Here is a 12,540-nt window from a genome sequence, read left to right on the forward strand (position 1 = left end):
TCTATTCATCAAAGGGAAAACATGAGCAGGACTATGGAGAGGGGGACGATGGGCCGAATAGCAAACGAAGGTCAGAATCTGAGAGCTAGATCCCTTACTGTCGGCGGCTCGTTGGTCTAGGGGTATGATTCTCGCTTAGGGGTTTTAATAATTGAAATGCGAGATGTCCCGGGTTCAAATCCCGGACGAGCCCTGACAACTTTTAGTCAAAAAAACACTTCTCAGCCGGTCGACATGTTTCAAATTAAAACGTTTGATTGCGCGCCGTTGTTCACACAGCGTCCAAAAATCCTGGAGATTCCCAGGAGCAAAGTGAAACTCACCGAACTGAGTAAAGTTCATGCATCTCAGATGTGCTCGGCTCAGTGTCTCATTGGACAACCTAAACCCGTGTTTGATTCTGGCCAATTCTTGATCAGTCCATCTTCCGTTCTGCACGCATGAGCTCACCTCCATTGGGATGTGGATACATTCAGCGTCAATCTCAACTTCAACGTGAAACAGACTCTGCCCTTAATATGAGTGCGTCCTGTTTCTCCAGCGCTGAAAAGATGGGAGAAGCTGGCTTTGGATTTAGTCCCTTGGCTGCCGAATTTAAACCGTACAGGAAATCAATCCGGGGTGGGCAAGCTGCTTGGTCTGATTAAAAGGCGTTCAGACCCTACATTCCAGGCATGTTATTGTGTTCTGGCCTCAACATTCGATTCAACGTCTCGGATCATAAGCCGCGCTCATTGTCTGCTAATGGTTCTGCTGTTCCCACTAACACCTGCTCTAGTCCATCCTTTGTTATTTTATTGCCCGCTTACCACCCACTTTGCCTTTTCGCAATGTGCCATTTATTATTCAATCACTCCTACGCTCCACTGTATCACAGACATTCCCTTTTGTCCTTCCTCGCTGCCTATTTTTTTCCAGGCGCTATTTTCGTGGAAGAAATCTGTAAACTTTACATTTTTCTTAAAATATCGGAATGATCATCTGACTGAACGTGAGCCCGGGTTCTTCATCCACAGAATGTTCACGACCAGCTGAGTTTTACAGAATTCTTTGTTTTTGTTCACTGTGTTTCTGTATCGCTTTTAAGGTGATGTCCTGTCTGTCCGAGGTCATTCTCTGTTCTCCAAAATGGTTGCTATCAGTATCGGATCATTATGTATCTGTTTAAAAGGAATGTGCTGTCTGTCCCGGATTTTAAATTACAAATTTCAAAAACTGCCTTTGGAGGTTGCAGGAATTTTAGTTTGTTGGTGTGTTTCTGTAGCGAGGGAGTGTGTGCAAACGTGCTGCGCGATCTTACTGTGCATTTCATGTCATGGGAGAAAAAATGCATTACATGCAACTTGAAGCCACACTGATTTGATTGAACACACATTCGAGGACTGCCTGACAGGAGAAGAATCTGCTGTGGGATTTTGCTGTTCCACATCTGAAAGAAGGCAAATTATATAAGTTAGAAACATAGCGATTTGAGCGAGAGCTTGCGGATGGGCTTTGTGACATGATGAGCTCTTTCCTCCTTATTTTCAAATACAAATCAAATCAAGACAAGACAAGACATGACTGACTGACTGACTTTGTTTATATAAATATATGTATTAATATTTATATATGCGTATATTAACATACATTCCATACTTTTTAACTTTCAAAATAAATGTGCCTTTTCTGTTCTACCGGCACTGGGCTCTATTGCATTTGAGCTCTTTCACAGCACCCGCAGCTGCTGTCAGATCCAGCAGAAAGGCACTCGCGACTTTAAAAGATCGCCTTTGTTCCCCACATCTTCGCTCGTGGCTTGTCTTACACCATGGGCTTTCTTGTTTGTGTATTTACTGACTGCACGCCCTGATTTCCAGTGGATTTCAAGCAGTCGCACAGCCTTCGTTCAATCAAAAACATATAGATTAAGAAATAATTATTTCTTTATTGAAATCAAACTAAATTCAATTTTTTGCAATAAAACTGTAAATTTATTTATTTTCTTATTGTGATAAATATATATTTGTTTTAAATTGTCTTTTTGTCTGGGTTGATTTTACTTCCCTCCGTCCTTCCTGCCTGTCAATCACCTGTGGCTTCAAAAACCGTCCCAGCCACTCGTGGTCCTGAGATCCGCGCTCACTCACGCACAGCACAATTGCCTTCAGGAATGATAGAAATCCGACTTTAATCTTTTGAAAGGGAAGTGCTGTCTGTGAAGGCCCATTCTACAGCTGTGTAAGATGGATGTGCTTCCTGTCCTGGATCATTCGGTGTCTGTTCAAACGGGATGGTTGTCAGTTCCGGTTCATCAACTGCCCCTTTAAGACGTATTTTCTCATAATCGCGATCATCCTGTATATTTTAAAAGGAGTGTGATTTCAGTTGCGATAACCGATTGTTAAACTGTTGTGTATCAAGCTACATTGACGTTGCCTGTGTCCGTGCACATCCATATCGCAGCGTAACGGTTCATTACTCAAAATATGCCCATATTTTCATAAATCCACTCCTTGAAAAATCCCTTGTCCCAAATTTGCTCTCAGTATAAAAAAAACAACAAATTTCATGCCAGCAGCAGCAGCCGCGTGGCCTAATGGATAAGTCGTCTGACTTCGATTGTAACTGTGATGTTATCAAAAGATTGCAGGTTCGAGTCCTGCCGCGGTCAGCTAACTTGCCGCGTGAAATTTTACATTCTTTATTTTGATTCTGCCTCAAAACCAACCATCTCGTGCAGTCACTCACCGAAAGTAAAGGAAGGCTGTTTGCTTTAAAAAGCTCATGGCACATTTTCATCACTGTCGATCTGGTTGCACGGGCAAAACAAGCGGTGAAGTAGACTTTCGTGCACATTATTTCTGTTTGAATGGAAAAAGTAGGGGATGGATGTCTGACGTTGCAGTAAATAGGAGATAAGGTGACTGAGAAGTTCAGGCAATGGACTGCTGATCCAGTCTGCCCTCAACTTCGTCGTTATTGTGTTAAACCGTTTCCACTCGGTTTTTTTCCGTAATCACATTTAACCTCATTGCCAAATTCACCTTTTACTGACAAGAATGCAGCTCGTTGGTGAAGTAATGTCTCAAGGAATAATCTATTCATCAAAGGGAAAACATGAGCAGGACTATGGAGAGGGGGACGATGGGCCGAATAGCAAACGAAGGTCAGAATCTGAGAGCTAGATCCCTTACTGTCGGCGGCTCGTTGGTCTAGGGGTATGATTCTCGCTTAGGGGTTTTAATAATTGAAATGCGAGAGGTCCCGGGTTCAAATCCCGGACGAGCCCTGACAACTTTTAGTCAAAAAAACACTTCTCAGCCGGTCGACATGTTTCAAATTAAAACGTTTGATTGCGCGCCGTTGTTCACACAGCGTCCAAAAATCCTGGAGATTCCCAGGAGCAAAGTGAAACTCACCGAACTGAGTAAAGTTCATGCATCTCAGATGTGCTCGGCTCAGTGTCTCATTGGACAACCTAAACCCGTGTTTGATTCTGGCCAATTCTTGATCAGTCCATCTTCCGTTCTGCACGCATGAGCTCACCTCCATTGGGATGTGGATACATTCAGCGTCAATCTCAACTTCAACGTGAAACAGACTCTGCCCTTAATATGAGTGCGTCCTGTTTCTCCAGCGCTGAAAAGATGGGAGAAGCTGGCTTTGGATTTAGTCCCTTGGCTGCCGAATTTAAACCGTACAGGAAATCAATCCGGGGTGGGCAAGCTGCCTGGTCTGATTAAAAGGCGTTCAGACCCTACATTCCAGGCATGTTATTGTGTTCTGGCCTCAACATTCGATTCAACGTCTCGGATCATAAGCCGCGCTCATTGTCTGCTAATGGTTCTGCTGTTCCCACTAACACCTGCTCTAGTCCATCCTTTGTTATTTTATTGCCCGCTTACCACCCACTTTGCCTTTTCGCATTGTGCCATTTATTATTCAATCACTCCTACGCTCCACTGTATCACAGACATTCCCTTTTGTCCTTCCTCGCTGCCTATTTTTTTCCAGGCGCTATTTTCGTGGAAGAAATCTGTAAACTTTACATTTTTCTTAAAATGTCGGAATGATCATCTGACTGAACGTGAGCCCGGGTTCTTCATCCACAGAATGTTCACGACCAGCTGAGTTTTACAGAATTCTTTGTTTTTGTTCACTGTGTTTCTGTATCGCTTTTAAGGTGATGTCCTGTCTGTCCGAGGTCATTCTCTGTCTCTCCAAAATGGTTGCTATCAGTATCGGATCATTATGTATCTGTTTAAAAGGAATGTGCTGTCTGTCCCGGATTTTAAATTACAAATTTCAAAAACTGCCTTTGGAGGTTGCAGGAATTTTAGTTTGTTGGTGTGTTTCTGTAGCGAGGGAGTGTGTGCAAACGTGCTGCGCGATCTTACTGTGCATTTCATGTCATGGGAGAAAAAATGCATTACATGCAACTTGAAGCCACACTGATTTGATTGAACACACATTCGAGGACTGCCTGACAGGAGAAGAATCTGCTGTGGGATTTTGCTGTTCCACATCTGAAAGAAGGCAAATTATATAAGTTAGAAACATAGCGATTTGAGCGAGAGCTTGCGGATGGGCTTTGTGACATGATGAGCTCTTTCCTCCTTATTTTCAAATACAAATCAAATCAAGACAAGACAAGACATGACTGACTGACTGACTTTGTTTATATAAATATATGTATTAATATTTATATATGCGTATATTAACATACATTCCATACTTTTTAACTTTCAAAATAAATGTGCCTTTTCTGTTCTACCGGCACTGGGCTCTATTGCATTTGAGCTCTTTCACAGCACACGCAGCTGCTGTCAGATCCAGCAGAAAGGCACTCGCGACTTTAAAAGATCGCCTTTGTTCCCCACATCTTCGCTCGTGGCTTGTCTTACACCATGGGCTTTCGTGTTTGTGTATTTACTGACTGCACGCCCTGATTTCCAGTGGATTTCAAGCAGTCGCACAGCCTTCGTTCAATCAAAAACATATAGATTAAGAAATAATTATTTCTTTATTGAAATCAAACTAAATTCAATTTTTTGCAATAAAACTGTAAATTTATTTATTTTCTTATTGTGATAAATATATATATGTTTTAAATTGTCTTTTTGTCTGGGTTGATTTTACTTCCCTCCGTCCTTCCTGCCTGTCAATCACCTGTGGCTTCAAAAACCGTCCCAGCCCCTCGTGGTCCTGAGATCCGCGCTCACTCACGCACAGCACAATTGCCTTCAGGAATGATAGAAATCCGACTTTAATCTTTTGAAAGGGAAGTGCTGTCCGTGAAGGCCCATTCTACAGCTGTGTAAGATGGATGTGCTTCCTGTCCTGGATCATTCGGTGTCTGTTCAAACGGGATGGTTGTCAGTTCCGGTTCATCAACTGCCCCTTTAAGACGTATTTTCTCATAATCGCGATCATCCTGTATATTTTAAAAGGAGTGTGATTTCAGTTGCGATAACCGATTGTTAAACTGTTGTGTATCAAGCTACATTGACGTTGCCTGTGTCCGTGCACATCCATATCGCAGCGTAACGGTTCATTACTCAAAATATGCCCATATTTTCATAAATCCACTCCTTGAAAGATCCCTTGTCCCAAATTTGCTCTCAGTATAAAAAAAACAACAAATTTCATGCCAGCAGCAGCAGCCGCGTGGCCTAATGGATAAGTCGTCTGACTTCGATTGTAACTGTGATGTTATCAAAAGATTGCAGGTTCGAGTCCTGCCGCGGTCAGCTAACTTGCCGCGTGAAATTTTACATTCTTTATTTTGATTCTGCCTCAAAACCAACCATCTCGTGCAGTCACTCACCGAAAGTAAAGGAAGGCTGTTTGCTTTAAAAAGCTCATGGCACATTTTCATCACTGTCGATCTGGTTGCACGGGCAAAACAAGCGGTGAAGTAGACTTTCGTGCACATTATTTCTGTTTGAATGGAAAAAGTAGGGGATGGATGTCTGACGTTGCAGTAAATAGGAGATAAGGTGACTGAGAAGTTCAGGCAATGGACTGCTGATCCAGTCTGCCCTCAACTTCGTCGTTATTGTGTTAAACCGTTTCCACTCGGTTTTTTTCCGTAATCACATTTAACCTCATTGCCAAATTCACCTTTTACTGACAAGAATGCAGCTCGTTGGTGAAGTAATGTCTCAAGGAATAATCTATTCATCAAAGGGAAAACATGAGCAGGACTATGGAGAGGGGGACGATGGGCCGAATAGCAAACGAAGGTCAGAATCTGAGAGCTAGATCCCTTACTGTCGGCGGCTCGTTGGTCTAGGGGTATGATTCTCGCTTAGGGGTTTTAATAATTGAAATGCGAGATGTCCCGGGTTCAAATCCCGGACGAGCCCTGACAACTTTTAGTCAAAAAAACACTTCTCAGCCGGTCGACATGTTTCAAATTAAAACGTTTGATTGCGCGCCGTTGTTCACACAGCGTCCAAAAATCCTGGAGATTCCCAGGAGCAAAGTGAAACTCACCGAACTGAGTAAAGTTCATGCATCTCAGATGTGCTCGGCTCAGTGTCTCATTGGACAACCTAAACCCGTGTTTGATTCTGGCCAATTCTTGATCAGTCCATCTTCCGTTCTGCACGCATGAGCTCACCTCCATTGGGATGTGGATACATTCAGCGTCAATCTCAACTTCAACGTGAAACAGACTCTGCCCTTAATATGAGTGCGTCCTGTTTCTCCAGCGCTGAAAAGATGGGAGAAGCTGGCTTTGGATTTAGTCCCTTGGCTGCCGAATTTAAACCGTACAGGAAATCAATCCGGGGTGGGCAAGCTGCTTGGTCTGATTAAAAGGCGTTCAGACCCTACATTCCAGGCATGTTATTGTGTTCTGGCCTCAACATTCGATTCAACGTCTCGGATCATAAGCCGCGCTCATTGTCTGCTAATGGTTCTGCTGTTCCCACTAACACCTGCTCTAGTCCATCCTTTGTTATTTTATTGCCCGCTTACCACCCACTTTGCCTTTTCGCAATGTGCCATTTATTATTCAATCACTCCTACGCTCCACTGTATCACAGACATTCCCTTTTGTCCTTCCTCGCTGCCTATTTTTTTCCAGGCGCTATTTTCGTGGAAGAAATCTGTAAACTTTACATTTTTCTTAAAATATCGGAATGATCATCTGACTGAACGTGAGCCCGGGTTCTTCATCCACAGAATGTTCACGACCAGCTGAGTTTTACAGAATTCTTTGTTTTTGTTCACTGTGTTTCTGTATCGCTTTTAAGGTGATGTCCTGTCTGTCCGAGGTCATTCTCTGTTCTCCAAAATGGTTGCTATCAGTATCGGATCATTATGTATCTGTTTAAAAGGAATGTGCTGTCTGTCCCGGATTTTAAATTACAAATTTCAAAAACTGCCTTTGGAGGTTGCAGGAATTTTAGTTTGTTGGTGTGTTTCTGTAGCGAGGGAGTGTGTGCAAACGTGCTGCGCGATCTTACTGTGCATTTCATGTCATGGGAGAAAAAATGCATTACATGCAACTTGAAGCCACACTGATTTGATTGAACACACATTCGAGGACTGCCTGACAGGAGAAGAATCTGCTGTGGGATTTTGCTGTTCCACATCTGAAAGAAGGCAAATTATATAAGTTAGAAACATAGCGATTTGAGCGAGAGCTTGCGGATGGGCTTTGTGACATGATGAGCTCTTTCCTCCTTATTTTCAAATACAAATCAAATCAAGACAAGACAAGACATGACTGACTGACTGACTTTGTTTATATAAATATATGTATTAATATTTATATATGCGTATATTAACATACATTCCATACTTTTTAACTTTCAAAATAAATGTGCCTTTTCTGTTCTACCGGCACTGGGCTCTATTGCATTTGAGCTCTTTCACAGCACCCGCAGCTGCTGTCAGATCCAGCAGAAAGGCACTCGCGACTTTAAAAGATCGCCTTTGTTCCCCACATCTTCGCTCGTGGCTTGTCTTACACCATGGGCTTTCTTGTTTGTGTATTTACTGACTGCACGCCCTGATTTCCAGTGGATTTCAAGCAGTCGCACAGCCTTCGTTCAATCAAAAACATATAGATTAAGAAATAATTATTTCTTTATTGAAATCAAACTAAATTCAATTTTTTGCAATAAAACTGTAAATTTATTTATTTTCTTATTGTGATAAATATATATTTGTTTTAAATTGTCTTTTTGTCTGGGTTGATTTTACTTCCCTCCGTCCTTCCTGCCTGTCAATCACCTGTGGCTTCAAAAACCGTCCCAGCCACTCGTGGTCCTGAGATCCGCGCTCACTCACGCACAGCACAATTGCCTTCAGGAATGATAGAAATCCGACTTTAATCTTTTGAAAGGGAAGTGCTGTCTGTGAAGGCCCATTCTACAGCTGTGTAAGATGGATGTGCTTCCTGTCCTGGATCATTCGGTGTCTGTTCAAACGGGATGGTTGTCAGTTCCGGTTCATCAACTGCCCCTTTAAGACGTATTTTCTCATAATCGCGATCATCCTGTATATTTTAAAAGGAGTGTGATTTCAGTTGCGATAACCGATTGTTAAACTGTTGTGTATCAAGCTACATTGACGTTGCCTGTGTCCGTGCACATCCATATCGCAGCGTAACGGTTCATTACTCAAAATATGCCCATATTTTCATAAATCCACTCCTTGAAAAATCCCTTGTCCCAAATTTGCTCTCAGTATAAAAAAAACAACAAATTTCATGCCAGCAGCAGCAGCCGCGTGGCCTAATGGATAAGTCGTCTGACTTCGATTGTAACTGTGATGTTATCAAAAGATTGCAGGTTCGAGTCCTGCCGCGGTCAGCTAACTTGCCGCGTGAAATTTTACATTCTTTATTTTGATTCTGCCTCAAAACCAACCATCTCGTGCAGTCACTCACCGAAAGTAAAGGAAGGCTGTTTGCTTTAAAAAGCTCATGGCACATTTTCATCACTGTCGATCTGGTTGCACGGGCAAAACAAGCGGTGAAGTAGACTTTCGTGCACATTATTTCTGTTTGAATGGAAAAAGTAGGGGATGGATGTCTGACGTTGCAGTAAATAGGAGATAAGGTGACTGAGAAGTTCAGGCAATGGACTGCTGATCCAGTCTGCCCTCAACTTCGTCGTTATTGTGTTAAACCGTTTCCACTCGGTTTTTTTCCGTAATCACATTTAACCTCATTGCCAAATTCACCTTTTACTGACAAGAATGCAGCTCGTTGGTGAAGTAATGTCTCAAGGAATAATCTATTCATCAAAGGGAAAACATGAGCAGGACTATGGAGAGGGGGACGATGGGCCGAATAGCAAACGAAGGTCAGAATCTGAGAGCTAGATCCCTTACTGTCGGCGGCTCGTTGGTCTAGGGGTATGATTCTCGCTTAGGGGTTTTAATAATTGAAATGCGAGAGGTCCCGGGTTCAAATCCCGGACGAGCCCTGACAACTTTTAGTCAAAAAAACACTTCTCAGCCGGTCGACATGTTTCAAATTAAAACGTTTGATTGCGCGCCGTTGTTCACACAGCGTCCAAAAATCCTGGAGATTCCCAGGAGCAAAGTGAAACTCACCGAACTGAGTAAAGTTCATGCATCTCAGATGTGCTCGGCTCAGTGTCTCATTGGACAACCTAAACCCGTGTTTGATTCTGGCCAATTCTTGATCAGTCCATCTTCCGTTCTGCACGCATGAGCTCACCTCCATTGGGATGTGGATACATTCAGCGTCAATCTCAACTTCAACGTGAAACAGACTCTGCCCTTAATATGAGTGCGTCCTGTTTCTCCAGCGCTGAAAAGATGGGAGAAGCTGGCTTTGGATTTAGTCCCTTGGCTGCCGAATTTAAACCGTACAGGAAATCAATCCGGGGTGGGCAAGCTGCCTGGTCTGATTAAAAGGCGTTCAGACCCTACATTCCAGGCATGTTATTGTGTTCTGGCCTCAACATTCGATTCAACGTCTCGGATCATAAGCCGCGCTCATTGTCTGCTAATGGTTCTGCTGTTCCCACTAACACCTGCTCTAGTCCATCCTTTGTTATTTTATTGCCCGCTTACCACCCACTTTGCCTTTTCGCATTGTGCCATTTATTATTCAATCACTCCTACGCTCCACTGTATCACAGACATTCCCTTTTGTCCTTCCTCGCTGCCTATTTTTTTCCAGGCGCTATTTTCGTGGAAGAAATCTGTAAACTTTACATTTTTCTTAAAATGTCGGAATGATCATCTGACTGAACGTGAGCCCGGGTTCTTCATCCACAGAATGTTCACGACCAGCTGAGTTTTACAGAATTCTTTGTTTTTGTTCACTGTGTTTCTGTATCGCTTTTAAGGTGATGTCCTGTCTGTCCGAGGTCATTCTCTGTCTCTCCAAAATGGTTGCTATCAGTATCGGATCATTATGTATCTGTTTAAAAGGAATGTGCTGTCTGTCCCGGATTTTAAATTACAAATTTCAAAAACTGCCTTTGGAGGTTGCAGGAATTTTAGTTTGTTGGTGTGTTTCTGTAGCGAGGGAGTGTGTGCAAACGTGCTGCGCGATCTTACTGTGCATTTCATGTCATGGGAGAAAAAATGCATTACATGCAACTTGAAGCCACACTGATTTGATTGAACACACATTCGAGGACTGCCTGACAGGAGAAGAATCTGCTGTGGGATTTTGCTGTTCCACATCTGAAAGAAGGCAAATTATATAAGTTAGAAACATAGCGATTTGAGCGAGAGCTTGCGGATGGGCTTTGTGACATGATGAGCTCTTTCCTCCTTATTTTCAAATACAAATCAAATCAAGACAAGACAAGACATGACTGACTGACTGACTTTGTTTATATAAATATATGTATTAATATTTATATATGCGTATATTAACATACATTCCATACTTTTTAACTTTCAAAATAAATGTGCCTTTTCTGTTCTACCGGCACTGGGCTCTATTGCATTTGAGCTCTTTCACAGCACACGCAGCTGCTGTCAGATCCAGCAGAAAGGCACTCGCGACTTTAAAAGATCGCCTTTGTTCCCCACATCTTCGCTCGTGGCTTGTCTTACACCATGGGCTTTCGTGTTTGTGTATTTACTGACTGCACGCCCTGATTTCCAGTGGATTTCAAGCAGTCGCACAGCCTTCGTTCAATCAAAAACATATAGATTAAGAAATAATTATTTCTTTATTGAAATCAAACTAAATTCAATTTTTTGCAATAAAACTGTAAATTTATTTATTTTCTTATTGTGATAAATATATATATGTTTTAAATTGTCTTTTTGTCTGGGTTGATTTTACTTCCCTCCGTCCTTCCTGCCTGTCAATCACCTGTGGCTTCAAAAACCGTCCCAGCCCCTCGTGGTCCTGAGATCCGCGCTCACTCACGCACAGCACAATTGCCTTCAGGAATGATAGAAATCCGACTTTAATCTTTTGAAAGGGAAGTGCTGTCCGTGAAGGCCCATTCTACAGCTGTGTAAGATGGATGTGCTTCCTGTCCTGGATCATTCGGTGTCTGTTCAAACGGGATGGTTGTCAGTTCCGGTTCATCAACTGCCCCTTTAAGACGTATTTTCTCATAATCGCGATCATCCTGTATATTTTAAAAGGAGTGTGATTTCAGTTGCGATAACCGATTGTTAAACTGTTGTGTATCAAGCTACATTGACGTTGCCTGTGTCCGTGCACATCCATATCGCAGCGTAACGGTTCATTACTCAAAATATGCCCATATTTTCATAAATCCACTCCTTGAAAGATCCCTTGTCCCAAATTTGCTCTCAATATAAAAAAAACAACAAATTTCATGCCAGCAGCAGCAGCTGCGTGGCCTAATGGATAAGTCGTCTGACTTCGATTGTAACTGTGATGTTATCAAAAGATTGCAGGTTCGAGTCCTGCCGCGGTCAGCTAACTTGCCGCGTGAAATTTTACATTCTTTATTTTGATTCTGCCTCAAAACCAACCATCTCGTGCAGTCACTCACCGAAAGTAAAGGAAGGCTGTTTGCTTTAAAAAGCTCATGGCACATTTTCATCACTGTCGATCTGGTTGCACGGGCAAAACAAGCGGTGAAGTAGACTTTCGTGCACATTATTTCTGTTTGAATGGAAAAAGTAGGGGATGGATGTCTGACGTTGCAGTAAATAGGAGATAAGGTGACTGAGAAGTTCAGGCAATGGACTGCTGATCCAGTCTGCCCTCAACTTCGTCGTTATTGTGTTAAACCGTTTCCACTCGGTTTTTTTCCGTAATCACATTTAACCTCATTGCCAAATTCACCTTTTACTGACAAGAATGCAGCTCGTTGGTGAAGTAATGTCTCAAGGAATAATCTATTCATCAAAGGGAAAACATGAGCAGGACTATGGAGAGGGGGACGATGGGCCGAATAGCAAACGAAGGTCAGAATCTGAGAGCTAGATCCCTTACTGTCGGCGGCTCGTTGGTCTAGGGGTATGATTCTCGCTTAGGGGTTTTAATAATTGAAATGCGAGATGTCCCGGGTTCAAATCCCGGACGAGCCCTGACAACTTTTAGTCAAAAAAACACTTCTCAGC

General features: G+C 42.6%; 5 non-coding genes across 5 annotated transcripts; all 5 read left to right on the top strand.

Annotated features, from left to right (window-relative positions):
• Positions 1-105: 105 nt before the first annotated feature.
• trnap-agg (transfer RNA proline (anticodon AGG)) lies at positions 106-193 on the top strand. The gene is given in 2 exon segments: positions 106-141; positions 158-193. It is a non-coding gene; the product is annotated as a tRNA-Pro (tRNA).
• Positions 194-3,183: 2,990 nt separating this feature from the next.
• Positions 3,184-3,271, top strand: trnap-agg (transfer RNA proline (anticodon AGG)). Its single transcript is given in 2 exon segments — positions 3,184-3,219; positions 3,236-3,271. It is a non-coding gene; the product is annotated as a tRNA-Pro (tRNA).
• A 2,991-nt stretch (positions 3,272-6,262) lies between these two features.
• trnap-agg (transfer RNA proline (anticodon AGG)) lies at positions 6,263-6,350 on the top strand. The gene is given in 2 exon segments: positions 6,263-6,298; positions 6,315-6,350. It is a non-coding gene; the product is annotated as a tRNA-Pro (tRNA).
• A 2,990-nt stretch (positions 6,351-9,340) lies between these two features.
• trnap-agg (transfer RNA proline (anticodon AGG)) lies at positions 9,341-9,428 on the top strand. The gene is given in 2 exon segments: positions 9,341-9,376; positions 9,393-9,428. It is a non-coding gene; the product is annotated as a tRNA-Pro (tRNA).
• Positions 9,429-12,419: 2,991 nt separating this feature from the next.
• On the top strand, positions 12,420-12,507 carry trnap-agg (transfer RNA proline (anticodon AGG)). The gene is given in 2 exon segments: positions 12,420-12,455; positions 12,472-12,507. It is a non-coding gene; the product is annotated as a tRNA-Pro (tRNA).
• The last annotated feature ends 33 nt before the right edge of the window (positions 12,508-12,540 follow it).

The sequence above is a fragment of the Pristiophorus japonicus genome, unplaced genomic scaffold, assembly GCF_044704955.1.
Source record: "Pristiophorus japonicus isolate sPriJap1 unplaced genomic scaffold, sPriJap1.hap1 HAP1_SCAFFOLD_66, whole genome shotgun sequence".
In the NCBI taxonomy this organism is placed as follows: domain Eukaryota; kingdom Metazoa; phylum Chordata; class Chondrichthyes; family Pristiophoridae; genus Pristiophorus; species Pristiophorus japonicus.